Raw genomic sequence first — 12,664 nt, 5'->3', positions numbered from 1 at the left:
CCAAGCCAGGTCTGCAACCTACACCACAGCTCGTGGCAATGCCGGATCATTAACCCACTGAGCAAGGCCAGGGATCGAACCTGCAACCTCATGGTTCCTAGTCGAATTTGTTAACTACCGAGCCACGACGGGAACTCCAGGAATCTAATTTCTTAATATCCTTCCCATCACTGTTACTTTTATTTTTTTATAATAGCCATTTTAATTGAGGTGAAGTGGTATCTATGGTTTTGATTTGCATTTTCATAAAAACTACTGGTGTTGAACATCTTTTCATGTATTTATTAGCCATTTGTATATCTTCTTTAGAAAAATATTTATTCAGGTCTTTTGCCAATTTTTAATTGGGTGTTTTTGAGTCTGGGGGGTTGGTTTTCTTTGTTTTGTTTTGTTTTGGGTTTCCATTAGCAAATTCTTAAATCTATGATAATTATAGTTATTAAACTTGATTTTTGGATTAAGTTTTCTAATTTGCTTAACTGAGATTAATCTTTTTATTTTTAAAAAAGATTTTTCATTAAAGTATAGTGTATCAATTTCTGCTATACAGCAAAGTGATCTAGTCATATAAATATATATATATACACACACACGCATATATACATATATATATTCTTTTCCTCATATTAACTTCCATCATGTTCTATCCCAAGAGACTGAATATAGTTCCTTGTGCTGTGCAGTAGGATCTCATTTCTTATCCATTCTAAATGTAGTAGTTTGCATTTACTAACCCAAACTCCTAGTCTATCCCACTCCCCCCTCCTTGACAATCACAAGTTTGTTCTCCATGTCTTTTGAGTTTGTTTTTGTTCTGAAGATAGGTTCTTTTGTATCGCATTTTAGATTCCAGATGTAAGTGATATTATGCTATTTTTGTCTTTCTCTTGCTGAGTTACTTCACTTAGTATGAGAATCTCTAGTTGCATGCATGCTGCTGTGAATGGCATGGTTTGGGATTTTTTTAATGGCTGAGTAGTATTCCATTGGGCATGTGTATCACATCTTAATCCATTCATCTGTCAGTGGACATTTAGGTTGTTTCTCTGTCTTGGCTATTGTGAATAGGAGTGCATGTATCTTTTTTGCTTTTTAGGGCCATACCTGTGGAATATGGAAGTTCCCAGGCTAAGGGTCAAATTGGAGCTACATCTGCTGGCCTACATCACAGATTAGTGCAATGCCGGATCCTTAACCCACTGAGTGAGCCAGGGATTGAACCTGCATCCTCATGGATACTAGTTGGGTTCGTAACCCGCTGAGCCACAATGGGAGTTTCCACATGTATCTTTTTGAATTTAATTTTGTCCATATATATGCCCAAGAGTGGGATTGCTGACTCCTTTTTTTCTCTTTGTTTTATTTTATTTTGGGTTGCTCTTAGCACATACTTAAGTGTACAATAATTATAATTATTAAACTTGATTTCCAAATTGAGTTTTCTAATTTGTTTAACTGAGCAGATCAATTCTTAACCTTTTTATGATAGAATCAAGTCTTAACTTTTCTGGTTGGAAAGAAACCAGCTGAAATTTGGTCTGACATCATTTTAGTTAATAGTTTTTCTTGATAACATACCTTTTAATGACAGGAGAAGGAATTCGCTCTCCTTTTTGTGCTTTCTTCTGCTTTTAGTTTTCCTCTGCTTTTTCGATTAGAACCTGAAAGCAATGTGTTGTTACCTTATTTACTACTTTGAGGGAGCTTAACATAAAGTCTTCTCCTAGTTGCAGGCATTGTATAAAAACAACTAAGTATGCCTTTTTTTTTTTTGTCTTTTTGCCTTTTCTAGGGCTGCTCCCGAGGCATATGGAGGTTCCCAGGGTAGGGGTCTAATGGGAACTGTAGCCACTGGCCTACGTCAGAGCCACAGCAACGCGGGATCCGAGCCACATCTGCAACCTACACCACAGCTCCCAGCAACGCCGGATCCCCAACCCACTGAGCGAGGCCAGGGATCGAACCTCCAACCTAATGGTTCCTAGTCGGATTCGTTATTAACGACTGACCCACGACGGGAACTCCGTGCCTTTTAATGTAGGATATAATGTTCCTGCATGTTAAGCGTTGCTTTCAGGAGAAAATCCTGCTTATTGTCCTCCTTTGACCAACGTTTATCTGCTTTCAAATATCTTTAGTGGTTTTACTCATAATCTGCTATTTCTGATTTGAAAAATTCTTTTCTGTATGTTAAAATTCAATTTTGTAGCCTACATCAGTAAAACTTAATTTTTTTTTAATTTATTTTATTTATTTATTTTTTTGTCTTTTGTCTTTTTTGTTGTTGTTGTTGTTGCCATTTCTTGGGCCGCTGTCACAGCATATGGAGGTTCCCACGCTAGGGGTCCAATCGGAGCTGTAGCCACCGGCCTACGCCAGAGCCACAGCAGCGCGGGATCCGAGCCACGTCTGCAACCTACACCACAGCTCACGGCAACGCCGGATCGTTAACCCACTGAGCAAGGGCAGGGACCGAACCCACAACCTCATGGTTCCTAGTCGGATTCGTTAACCACTGCGCCACGACGGGAACTCCAGTAAAGCTTAATTTTTAAGTGGTCCGAATTCCATATTAATTTTCAGATATATAAAAATTGAAGTATAATTGACATGTAACATACTCATTTCAGGGGTACAATTCAATGATTTGACATTTGTATGCATTGCCTAATGATCACCACAATAAGCTTAGTCATTATCTGTCACCATATGAAATTAGAAAAAAAAAAACTTTCTTGTGACGAGATTAAGATTTGGTTTCTTTGCACGTATGCTATATATTGTTACTGAGTTTTCCAGGTACTTTAGTAGCATTCCCTAAGGATTTGTTCTGAATTTAGACTTAATATTCCTTTGGTCATTCATGTGTGAGTTTGCTTATTCTCCAACACCAATTTAAATCAAGACCAGAAAGAATATAAATTGGATAAAGAGGTCAAGCTTATAGAAATTTAAGAGGCAGTTTTTCTATCACTTTTTTTTTTTTTTTTTTTTTTTTAATCTTTTTTGCCATTTCTCAGGCCACTCCTGCAGCATGTGGAGGTTCCAGGCCAGGGGTCGAATCGGAGCTGTAGTGTAGCTGTAGCTACACCAGAGCCACAGCAACTTGGGATCCGAGCTGCGTCTGCAACCTACACCACAGCTCACGGCAACGCCTGATCGTTAAGCCACCAAGCAAGGGCAGGGATCTAACCTGCAACCTCATGGTTCCTAGTCGGATTCGTTATCCACTGCGCCACGACGGGAACTCCAAGAGGCAGTTTTTCTCTTAAGTGAAATTTTATACTCATCCCGAAGGGAGAGTCACTGTGTAGTTTAAATTAGAAAGAAAAACACACTATTTCCTCATTGAGTAAAGCTCTTTCTGTATTTATTTCTTAAATTTCATGGTGGAGCCTTATAGTAGAAGAGGGGGAATTTCAGCAGTAACACCAGCTAACATTTATTGGCACGTCCTGTTTCTTTGCAGCCTACCAAATGCTCCATGTGAATTTTTATTTAATCTTCATAGCATCTCTCTGAGGTAACTACTGTCATTATTATTTTAGTTTTATAGATGAGGGAATTGGTAAGTTTATACACTTGCCCCCCGTCATATAGATCAAAGTATCAGAGTCTAGATTTTAATCGGATTCTTGTAAAGCCCATGCTCTTTAACTCGAGTGATCTAGAGCTCTGCTTCTCAGGTTGTAGAAGGCTTGCTCTTTACCTGGTGATTTCCCCAATTTGCCATTTTATCAGGTACCTAATTGATACTGATGCTGCTGGTCAGTGGACCACACTAACCAAGGTTATAAAGGCAGTCTTCTCTTAACCTTGAAAATGAATACAGTCATCCCTTGGCATCGCTGGTGGATTGGTCTCAAAACCCCTGCTGATGTCAAAATCCCAGGATGCTCAAGTCTCTTATATAAAATAGAATATGCATATAACCTGTGCATACATCCTCCTGTATATTTTATTAAAATATACCTAATACAATATAAATGCTATGTAAATAGTTGCCTGTGAGTGTCATATTCCTATGGCATATATGGAATATCCGAGCTGGAGCTGCCACCTTTGCTACAGCTGCAGCAACCTGGATCCTTAATCTACTGTGCCACAGTGGGAACTCTATGACATTTCAGTTACAAAAATTGTTTGTCTATCCTGGGTGTAGATGGCCTGGATACAGAGCGATTCTTTTTTTTTTTTTTTTTTTTTTTTGTCTTTTTGTCTTTTTGCCATTTTTTGGGCCACTCCTGCGGCATAGGGAGGTTCCCAGGCTAGGGGTCGAATCAGAGCTGTAGCCACCGGCCTACACCAGAGCCACAGCAACTCGGGATCCAAGCCGCATCTGCAACCTACACCACAGCTCACGGCAACGCCGGATCGTTAACCCACTGAGCAAGGTCACGGATCGAACCCTCAAGCTCATGGTTCCTAGTTGGATTCTAACCACTGCGACATGATGGGAACTCCCACAAAGCAATTTCTAAGAATTCTATCCATCTGAAAATAATTGGAAGAATTTTCTCTTCTTTTTTGTTTATTTGTTTTCTTTTTAGGGCCACACCTGTGGCATATGGAAGTTCCCAGGCTAGGGGGTGAATCAGCTGCAGCTGCCAGCCCAGTCCACAGCCACAGCAACTTGGGATCTGAGCCATATCTTTACCCTAAGCAGCAGTTTTCAGCAAAGCTGGATCCTAACCCACTGAGTGAGGGCAGGGATCAAACCCACATCCTCATGGATACTAGTCAGGTTGTTAACCTGCTGAGCCACAATGGGAACCCCTGGAGATACCTGATAGAATTTAAAGAATGTTTTTGTATACAGAGCATCTATGCTCAGAATATTAATATTCTGTGATTTTTGTACTTGAATGCTGTAGTGTTTAGCTTTTAGTACTATACTAGTTCTTCATCCCACTCTATGAAGAAAGGAAGGAAGGATAAAAGAAAGAAGAAGAAAAAGAAACCTTTCATGATAAGAGAAACTGCCGAAGTTTTCTTTTCTGATTGAGTTTGTTGTGCCTAGAATCAGAAGGAGAAAATTTAAGTTATCATTCATAATTTTTGGAAAGTGGCAGTGGCATATTTTTTGATTCTCTATAGCTTGCCCTATAAGAGGAACATATTGATGGAAAAAATTAAAAACTGCAGATGGTATCTGAAACTGAGATCTTATAGGAGCGTGGGTACTCCAGGCCTTACGAGTCCTCAAACCCTTCTAACCAAGTTTTCTTCTTAGGACTAAACTCCACGCAGAGCTTTGTGCAATATTCTGGGAATAGAATCTAAATTAAGTAGAACAGGGAAAAATAGAGATAAGCAAAAAAAAAAGTTCAGATAAAAGAATGGGAGAGGAGTAGGGTTAGGTTATCTCGTTAAGCAAATCACTTTAATTTTTAATATCTTGCAAAAATGGAGAACTCTATAGCTATGAAATTAGAAAAACTATATACTTGACATAAAAATAAGCGTTTCAAAAAGATCCATTTTTGAATCCTTCAGGATTATAAGAACAAAGATAATAAGAAGCAGAGTAACATTACTACAGAGAATGAAAGCTTATCCGAAAGACATTCTCATAAAACATGAAAACTATAACTTAGTAGGTGGACAACTCAAGAAAGAGTTAAGATTTTCCGAAAAATCTGGAAAAAAACCTTGAGTCAACAAACACAAAATTAGTGCCCTTAAAAAATAGCAAATGGAGGAGTTCCTTGCCAGCTCAGCGGGTTAAGAATCTGGTCTTGTCACTGCTTGGTTTAGGTTGCTGCTATGGCATGGGTTTGATCCCTGACCCTGAAACCTTTGCATGTCGCTGGGTGCAGCCAAAAAAAAAGCAGGAGTTCCTGTTGTGGCTCAGCTGTTTAAGGACCCAACATAGTCCCCTTGAGCATGCAGTTCATTCCCTGGCCTCGTTTCCTGGGTTAAAGATCCAGGGTCGCTGTGGCTTTGATGTTGACTGCAGCTTCATCTCTGATTCAGTTCCTGGCCCTGGAGCAAGTGCAGAAAGGTATGTGTATATGTTTTTAAAAAACAAGCAAATAGATAAAGAGTTGATAGAAAGAGTGTAGGATTTGAATATAGGCAATGAAAGTCTAACAGAGGATCCTTAAAAAAGAAAACCAAAGCAAGTGAATAGGGAGTTCCCGTTGTGGCTCAGCAGAAACATGTCAGATTAGTTTCCCTGAGGACGCAGGTTCGATCCCTTGTCCTGCTCAGTGGATTAAGGATCTGGCGTTGCCATGAACTGCAGTGTAGGTTGCAGATGCGGCTTGGATCTAGTATTGGTATGGCTGTGGCATAGGCCAGCAGCTATAGATCTGATTTGACCCCTAGCCTGGGAACTTCTGTATGCAGCAGGTGTGGCCCTAAAAAGAAAAAAGAAAAAAAAAGAGACCCTTTTAATAAAATTATTGGGCTTTGAAGAAAGAATTGCTTTGGCAATCCTGACAAAAAGACCAGGGGACATATAGAGGAAAGAATGTCAGACTGCCATCACTCTATTGAAAGCAATGCTTTATGCCAGAAGAAATTGCCATAACACATGTAAGGAGGAAAATGTGCACCGGGGATTTTATGTCCAGCCACAACTGACTTAGATAGAGGCTTCAGTTAAACTGCTATCAGTATCATAGGTCTATTTCCCATGAGTCTTTTTATAGGAATCTTCTAGTGAATGAGCTACAGCTAGCCAAAAAGATAAGCCTGGAATATTTTTGAATGCCAGGAACTAACGACATACTAAAAAACTAACTTGGCTCAGTAGGACACAGTGCCAATGGGGTGGGGCTCTCAGTGGTGAAAAAAGAGACTGTTTTAGCCCCAAATTTATATGATGATAGACTTAAAATCATAGAATAAAAGGAACATTCATGAGCTCCTACTTATGTAAGAAGATAATTGAGTATATAAATAAATGGAGGTAAAGGGACAACTCTTCCCTGCAGGTAAATATCAGTTAATCGGATTAGAAGGAATGAGAGAAATAGAAAGTTACCATTAGGGAGCTCAGCAGCTTAAGAACCTGACTTGTATCCATGAGGATGTGGGTTCGATCCCTGGCCTTGATCAGTGGTTAAGTATCCGGCATTGCCATGGCTGACAGCAGCAGCAGCAGCAGCTCCAATTCGACCCCTAGCTTGGAACCTTCCATATACCACAGATGCAGCCCTGAAAAGAAAAGAGAAACAAACAAACAAACAAACCCACTAGGGAAATGTAATCGTTGCAGGCAAGATCTCTACAGACATTAAAATTAGTGGGTGCGGGAGTTCCCGTCGTGGCGCAGTGGTTAACGAATCCGACTAGGAACCATGAGGTTGTGGGTTCGATCCCTGGCCTTGCCCAGTGGGTTAAGGATCTGGCGTTGCCATGAGCTGTGGTGTGGGTCGAAGATGCAGCCCGGATCTCATGTTGCTGTGGCTCTGGTGTAGGCCGGTGGCTACAGCTCCGATTCGACCCCTGGCCTGGGAACCTCCATATGCCGTGGGAGCGGCCCAAGAAATGGCAAAAAGACAAAAAAAAAACAAAAACATTAGTGGGTGCACATTTGTGGAGAAACGGGATGTTAGCATAATCTTAAAGTATCTCTGCAAGATATTTACCTCTTGCAAAGGGGAAAATGGTTAACTTTACAGTGGAATGACCAGCTGATGCCACCTTAACCCAGTAATCAAGGCATTTACATCATGTACCTTCCGATATAATAAATAAATGCACAACCTCTTTTGTGAAATTTTTGTCAAAAATGTATAATCTTAATCTAATCTTGAGAAAATATCAAGGAAGACCAAATTAAGAAGTATTTTACAAAATAACTGTGAAGGGTCAGAAAAATGAAGAGTGAGTAGTGATTACAGATTGGAGGAGACTAAGGAAAACAAGAACAAAATGAGACGTGGATCCTCAAACAGAACGGATATGGGGGGAAACTGGCAAGATTTAAATAAAATATGTTTCATGTTATTTTACTAAAGTTAATTTCTGGGTTTTGATCATTGTGCTATGAGTATGTAAGTTGTTAACTTGGGGAAACTGCGTGAAGATGTCCTAGAACTACTTTTATAACATATACGCAAGTCTAAAATTATTTTAAAATAACGATTTTTAAGAAGCATATCACATGAGCATTAACTTTGTAGTCACATGTAACTAAATCTGAATCACAGGTAAGGAAGAATTTAAGAGTCTTTACTAGCTCTGTGCTTTGACAGTAGAGATACAGTAAGATGCAACAAATGGAGAAGGATAGGAAGAGTACGTGCAGAGTCTCGGGAACTTACTAAATCACTCTGGTGGTGGTGGCGTTACTGTTTTTCTGAAAATGTGCATACTACGAGGAAAAAATAACTGATATTTTTATTTTACCTGATATCCTTGAAAACTAAGATTCTCAGTGTAGGTAAAATAAATAAAAGACAAAAAAGGCTAAAGAAACACTCAAATATCATTAGGAACTCTTGGGTTATTTTTATTATTTTCTAACTCTATTGACTGAAAAGACTTAGACACGGTTGCCAAGCCAGTAGCGGCGAGCATCCTTAGCACCCAGATTGTGGCCTTGAAATACACTTTCCCATTAAAGTAAACCAAGGCTCGGAAGAGTGGCTGATTCCACTTCTGGGGCTTAAGAACCAAGAAACATCCTGTCATTCCAAGTAGTATGGGCACTGTCAAAAGGCTCAGAAGCCAACTTAGAGGTGTTCACTGTAAGATGGGACAGTTTAAGCATCAACAAGAGCAATAACTATGGTGGATTAAAACACACTAAATGGAGTTCCCGTTGTGGCTCAGTGGTTAACCAATCCGACTAGGAACCATGAGGTTGCAGGTTTGATCCCTGGCCTTGCTCAGCAGGTTAAGGATCTGGCATTGCCATGAGCTGTGGTGTAGGTTACAGACGAGGCTCGGATCCCAAGTTGCTGTGGCTGTGGTGTAGGCCGGCGGCTACAGCTCCGATTAGACCCCTAGCCTAGGAACCTCCATATGCCACGGAAGTGGCCCTCGAAATGGCAAAAAAAAAAAAACCCCAATAAATAAATAAATAAATAAATAAAACACACTAAGTATATCTTAAATCCATGATTTCATTATAATACTAAAATCAGAATTGGTTACCTTTGGACGATGCCAGTGGGGACCAAATTATTATTTTGAAAACTCTAAAAACAAACAGGCAGTTGTTCCTGCATTTTCAATATGAACTGTACCACTGTATAACAAAATAATAAATTAGTAAAGTTTACAGAATTTATAGTCATGGATGGAGGAATGACAGAATGGGAATGGGATCATTTTGCAATTCCTAATAAATATGGTTTTAGATACTGAGCGTTAACATCTCTTAAAATCACAAAAGAGAGGTAATCAGACATTAATGCCTCTTGAAAAAGAATATACCACCACCAAAGTGTTTTTGCCACAAAATTGAACCTGAGTCTGATGTGATGACCTCAGGGGAGAAAGGGATAGAGAAACATGGGAATGCAGTCAGCAGAATCCAGAAATTAGATGGTTTGGTGACTCAGACAGACTGCAAATAGATAAATAAATAAATAAATAAAGGATGGAAGAACAACCATAGATTAAAAAGACCAAAAAAGAAAATAAGTTCCTCTGTGGCTCAAGGGGTTAAGGATCTGGTGTTATCACTGCTGTGGCGCAAATTTGGTCTCTGGCCTAGGAAATTGCATATGTGGCCAAAAAGAAAAAAAAGTAGTAATAGGTAAAACTAAAAAATAAATAGTTAAAACTAAATCATACGGCAAAATAAGTAAGTTATTAATGTAAAAAAAGTTCAAGGCAGTGGTTATTCTTAGAGAGGGAGTTACTTTTTTTCTTTTTCTTTTTTTCTTTTTTTTTTTTTTGCATAGGGAAGTTCCCAGGCTAGGGGTCCAATCGGAGCTATAGCTGCTGGCCTACACCACAGCAATGCAGGATTCGAGGCATGTCTGCAACCTACACCACAGCTCAGCAACACCAGATCATTAACCCACTGAGCAAGGCTAGGGATTGAACCTGCAACCGCATGGTTCCTAGTCAGATTCATTTCCACTGTACCACAATGGGAACTCCAGAGAGGGAATTAGGAAAAGGCTTGTGTTTGGCTCTTGGGGTAGCTGACAAGGTTCTATTTCCTGCTCGCCTTCTAATTATTAAGTGGTGCATTAATTTTCTGTAGCTTTATTTTGTTATATTTAATCATTAAAAGCTTTTTGATACCTTTGTCAAATATCTACCATGTAATTTTTAAGTAATTTACAAAAAGAGCTGGCCCCAATTCATACCCCTTCTGCATGCAATAAAATGATAGTACTGACATTTAAGGGTATGCAGCTCCTATTATTTGTCCATTAGATGCAAATGATAATTTCAGTATTTTGAGTCCTTTTTGGAAACTCTAAGGTCTGTCAACAGTTAAAGTTTCTTTGCCAAGAAAAATTTCAATTCTAAGAATATATTTCTTTTCTAGGTGCAGTTAATGTTTCACCTATAATTTTACATTCATTCATTTCAATCAGTAAATATCCATTGGGTACATGCTGTGTATCATGTACTATTTTTAGTACTAGGAATAAAACTGAAAAAAAAAACAATTAAAATTTAGCCTTCATAGAGTTTACATTGCATTATGGGAAGATAATAAAGAAGATTGGTGAATAAAATATATAGCATGTTAGGTGATAATAAGGTAAAATAATTTGGGAGAAAAGAGAAGGTTAATTCTAGATGGGGGGGGGCTAGAAAAGGAGTCACTGAAAAGGTGATAACTTGAGTAAAAACTTAAGGATCTAAGAAATCAGGCCCTGCGGCCATAAGAGGAAAAAAGGGTTTTAAGTGTATAGAAAACCAGTGCAAGACCCTGAGTTGGGAGCGTGCCCACTTAATGTATTAGAGCAGAGATTAGCAGACGAGGGCTATTTGTTCATTTAGCTGCTGTCGTGCTATAGAGTTGGATAGTTGCACAGAGACTATCTGGCTTGCAAAACCAAAAATATTTACTGTCTGACCCTTTACAGAATGAGTTTGCTGGCCCTGCTTTAATAGGAAGAGTCATGTGAGTGTTGTAATACTGAAGGAAGTAAGGTCAAAAAGCTAAGGCTATGGGGTAGGGGAAGGTGTGTGGAGATTGTGTAGGAATCGTTGTGGTTTATTGAGAATTTTAGTTTTTAAGCAGAGTTCCAGTTGTCGCTCAGTAGGTTAAGAACCTGACCTAGTATCTGTGAGGATAAGGGTTCCATCTCTCCTCCCTCCCTGGGTTAAGGTTCTGGGGTTGCTGCAAGCTACAGCATGGGTCACAGATGCAGCTCAGATCTGGAGTTGTTGTGCCTGTGGCGTAGGCTGGCAGCCGCAGCTCCAATTCGACCCCTAGCCTGGGAACCTCCATATGCAGCAAGTATGGCCAGCTGTAAAAGAGAAAACGTGAAAGGAAAATACATTAGTCAGGGTTGTATTTGGGCTACATGTTTTTCAAATGGAAGGAGTTGTTTGTTTTGGCGTTGTTTTTGTCTGCTTTTTATGGCTGTTCCCAAGGCATATGGAAGTTCCTGGGCCAGAGATTGAATCCAACCTGTAGTTGCAACCTACACTGCTGCTGTGGCAACCCACTGTGCCAGCCCAGGGATCAGACCTATGCCTCTGCAGCAACCCAAGCCACTGCAGTCAAACTCTTAACCCACTGAGACACAGTGGGAACTCCTGTGAGTCTTCTTTTTGTTCTATTTACTATAGTTTTTTGTATTTTTTAGATTGCACATGTAAGTGATAGCATATAGTATTTGTCTTTTGGGAGTTTCCGTCTTGGCTCAGTGGAAGTGAATCCGACTAGTATCCATGAGGATGTGGGTTTAATCCCTGGCCTCGATCAGTGGGTTGGGGAATCAAGCTTTGCCATGAGCTGTGGTGTAGGTCACAGACGCAGCTTGGATCCTGCGTTGCTGTGGCTGTGGCGTAGGCCAGTGGCTATAGCTCCAATTCACCCCCTAGCCTGGAACCTTCAACATGCTGTGGATGTGGCTCAAAAAAAAAAAAAAAATTAAATAGAATTTTAAAAATGTATTTATCTTTCTCTGACTTATTTTACTTCACTTACATCCCTCCAAGTCCATCCATGTTGCTGCATATGGCAAAAATTCATTCCTTTTCGTGGCTGAGTAATATTCCCTAGTATATATGTACCATGTCTATCCTTTCATCTGTTGTATGAACACTTAGGTGCTTCCTTACCCTAGGTGGTAAGGAAGGAAATAATGCTGCTTTGAACATTGGAGAGCATGAATCTTTTCAAGTTAGTCCTTTTGTTTCTTTTGGATATATGCTTAGGGGTGGAATTGCTGGGTCATGTGATAGTTTTATTTTGTTTTTTGTTTTTTTATCAAAAAACTTCCATGCTTGTTTTCTATAGTGGCTGCACCAATTTACAGTCCCACTAACAGTGTGTGAGGGTTCCTTTTTCTCCATATCCTCACCAGCATTTGTCATTTGTGTTCTTTTTGATGATAGCCTTTTTTTTTTTTTTTGGCTCCACCCATGGTATGTGGAAGTTCCTGGCCAGGGACGAACTTGCGCAACAGCAATGACATCCCAGTGACAGAGGGATCCTTAACCCACTGAGCCACCAGGGAACTCTCTTAATGATAGCCATTTTGATGGGTGTGAATTAATTTTTTTC

General features: G+C 39.7%; 2 protein-coding genes across 3 annotated transcripts in view; both read left to right on the top strand.

The window, feature by feature from the left end:
• Window positions 1-12,664, top strand: part of LOC100511652 (glycerophosphodiester phosphodiesterase domain-containing protein 4) — an 882,168-nt gene that overhangs the window by 365,548 nt on the left and 503,956 nt on the right. Inside the window, exon 2 of the mRNA XM_084975427.1 lies at window positions 2,343-2,537. The gene's annotated coding sequence lies outside the window, so the exon portion shown is untranslated. The remainder of the gene's footprint in view (window positions 1-2,342; window positions 2,538-12,664) is intronic.
• The window catches only part of RSF1 (remodeling and spacing factor 1), a 157,534-nt gene that overhangs the window by 96,747 nt on the left and 48,123 nt on the right, over window positions 1-12,664 (top strand).

This window comes from Sus scrofa, chromosome 9 (assembly GCF_054392235.1).
Source record: "Sus scrofa isolate SSC_HxYL_T2T_F1_AM1 chromosome 9, Sscrofa_HxYL_maternal_Yorkshire_Landrace_v2.0, whole genome shotgun sequence".
In the NCBI taxonomy this organism is placed as follows: Eukaryota; Metazoa; Chordata; class Mammalia; order Artiodactyla; family Suidae; genus Sus; species Sus scrofa.
Note: the sequence above shows the minus strand (reverse complement) of the source record. Positions and strands in the feature narration are given on the sequence as shown.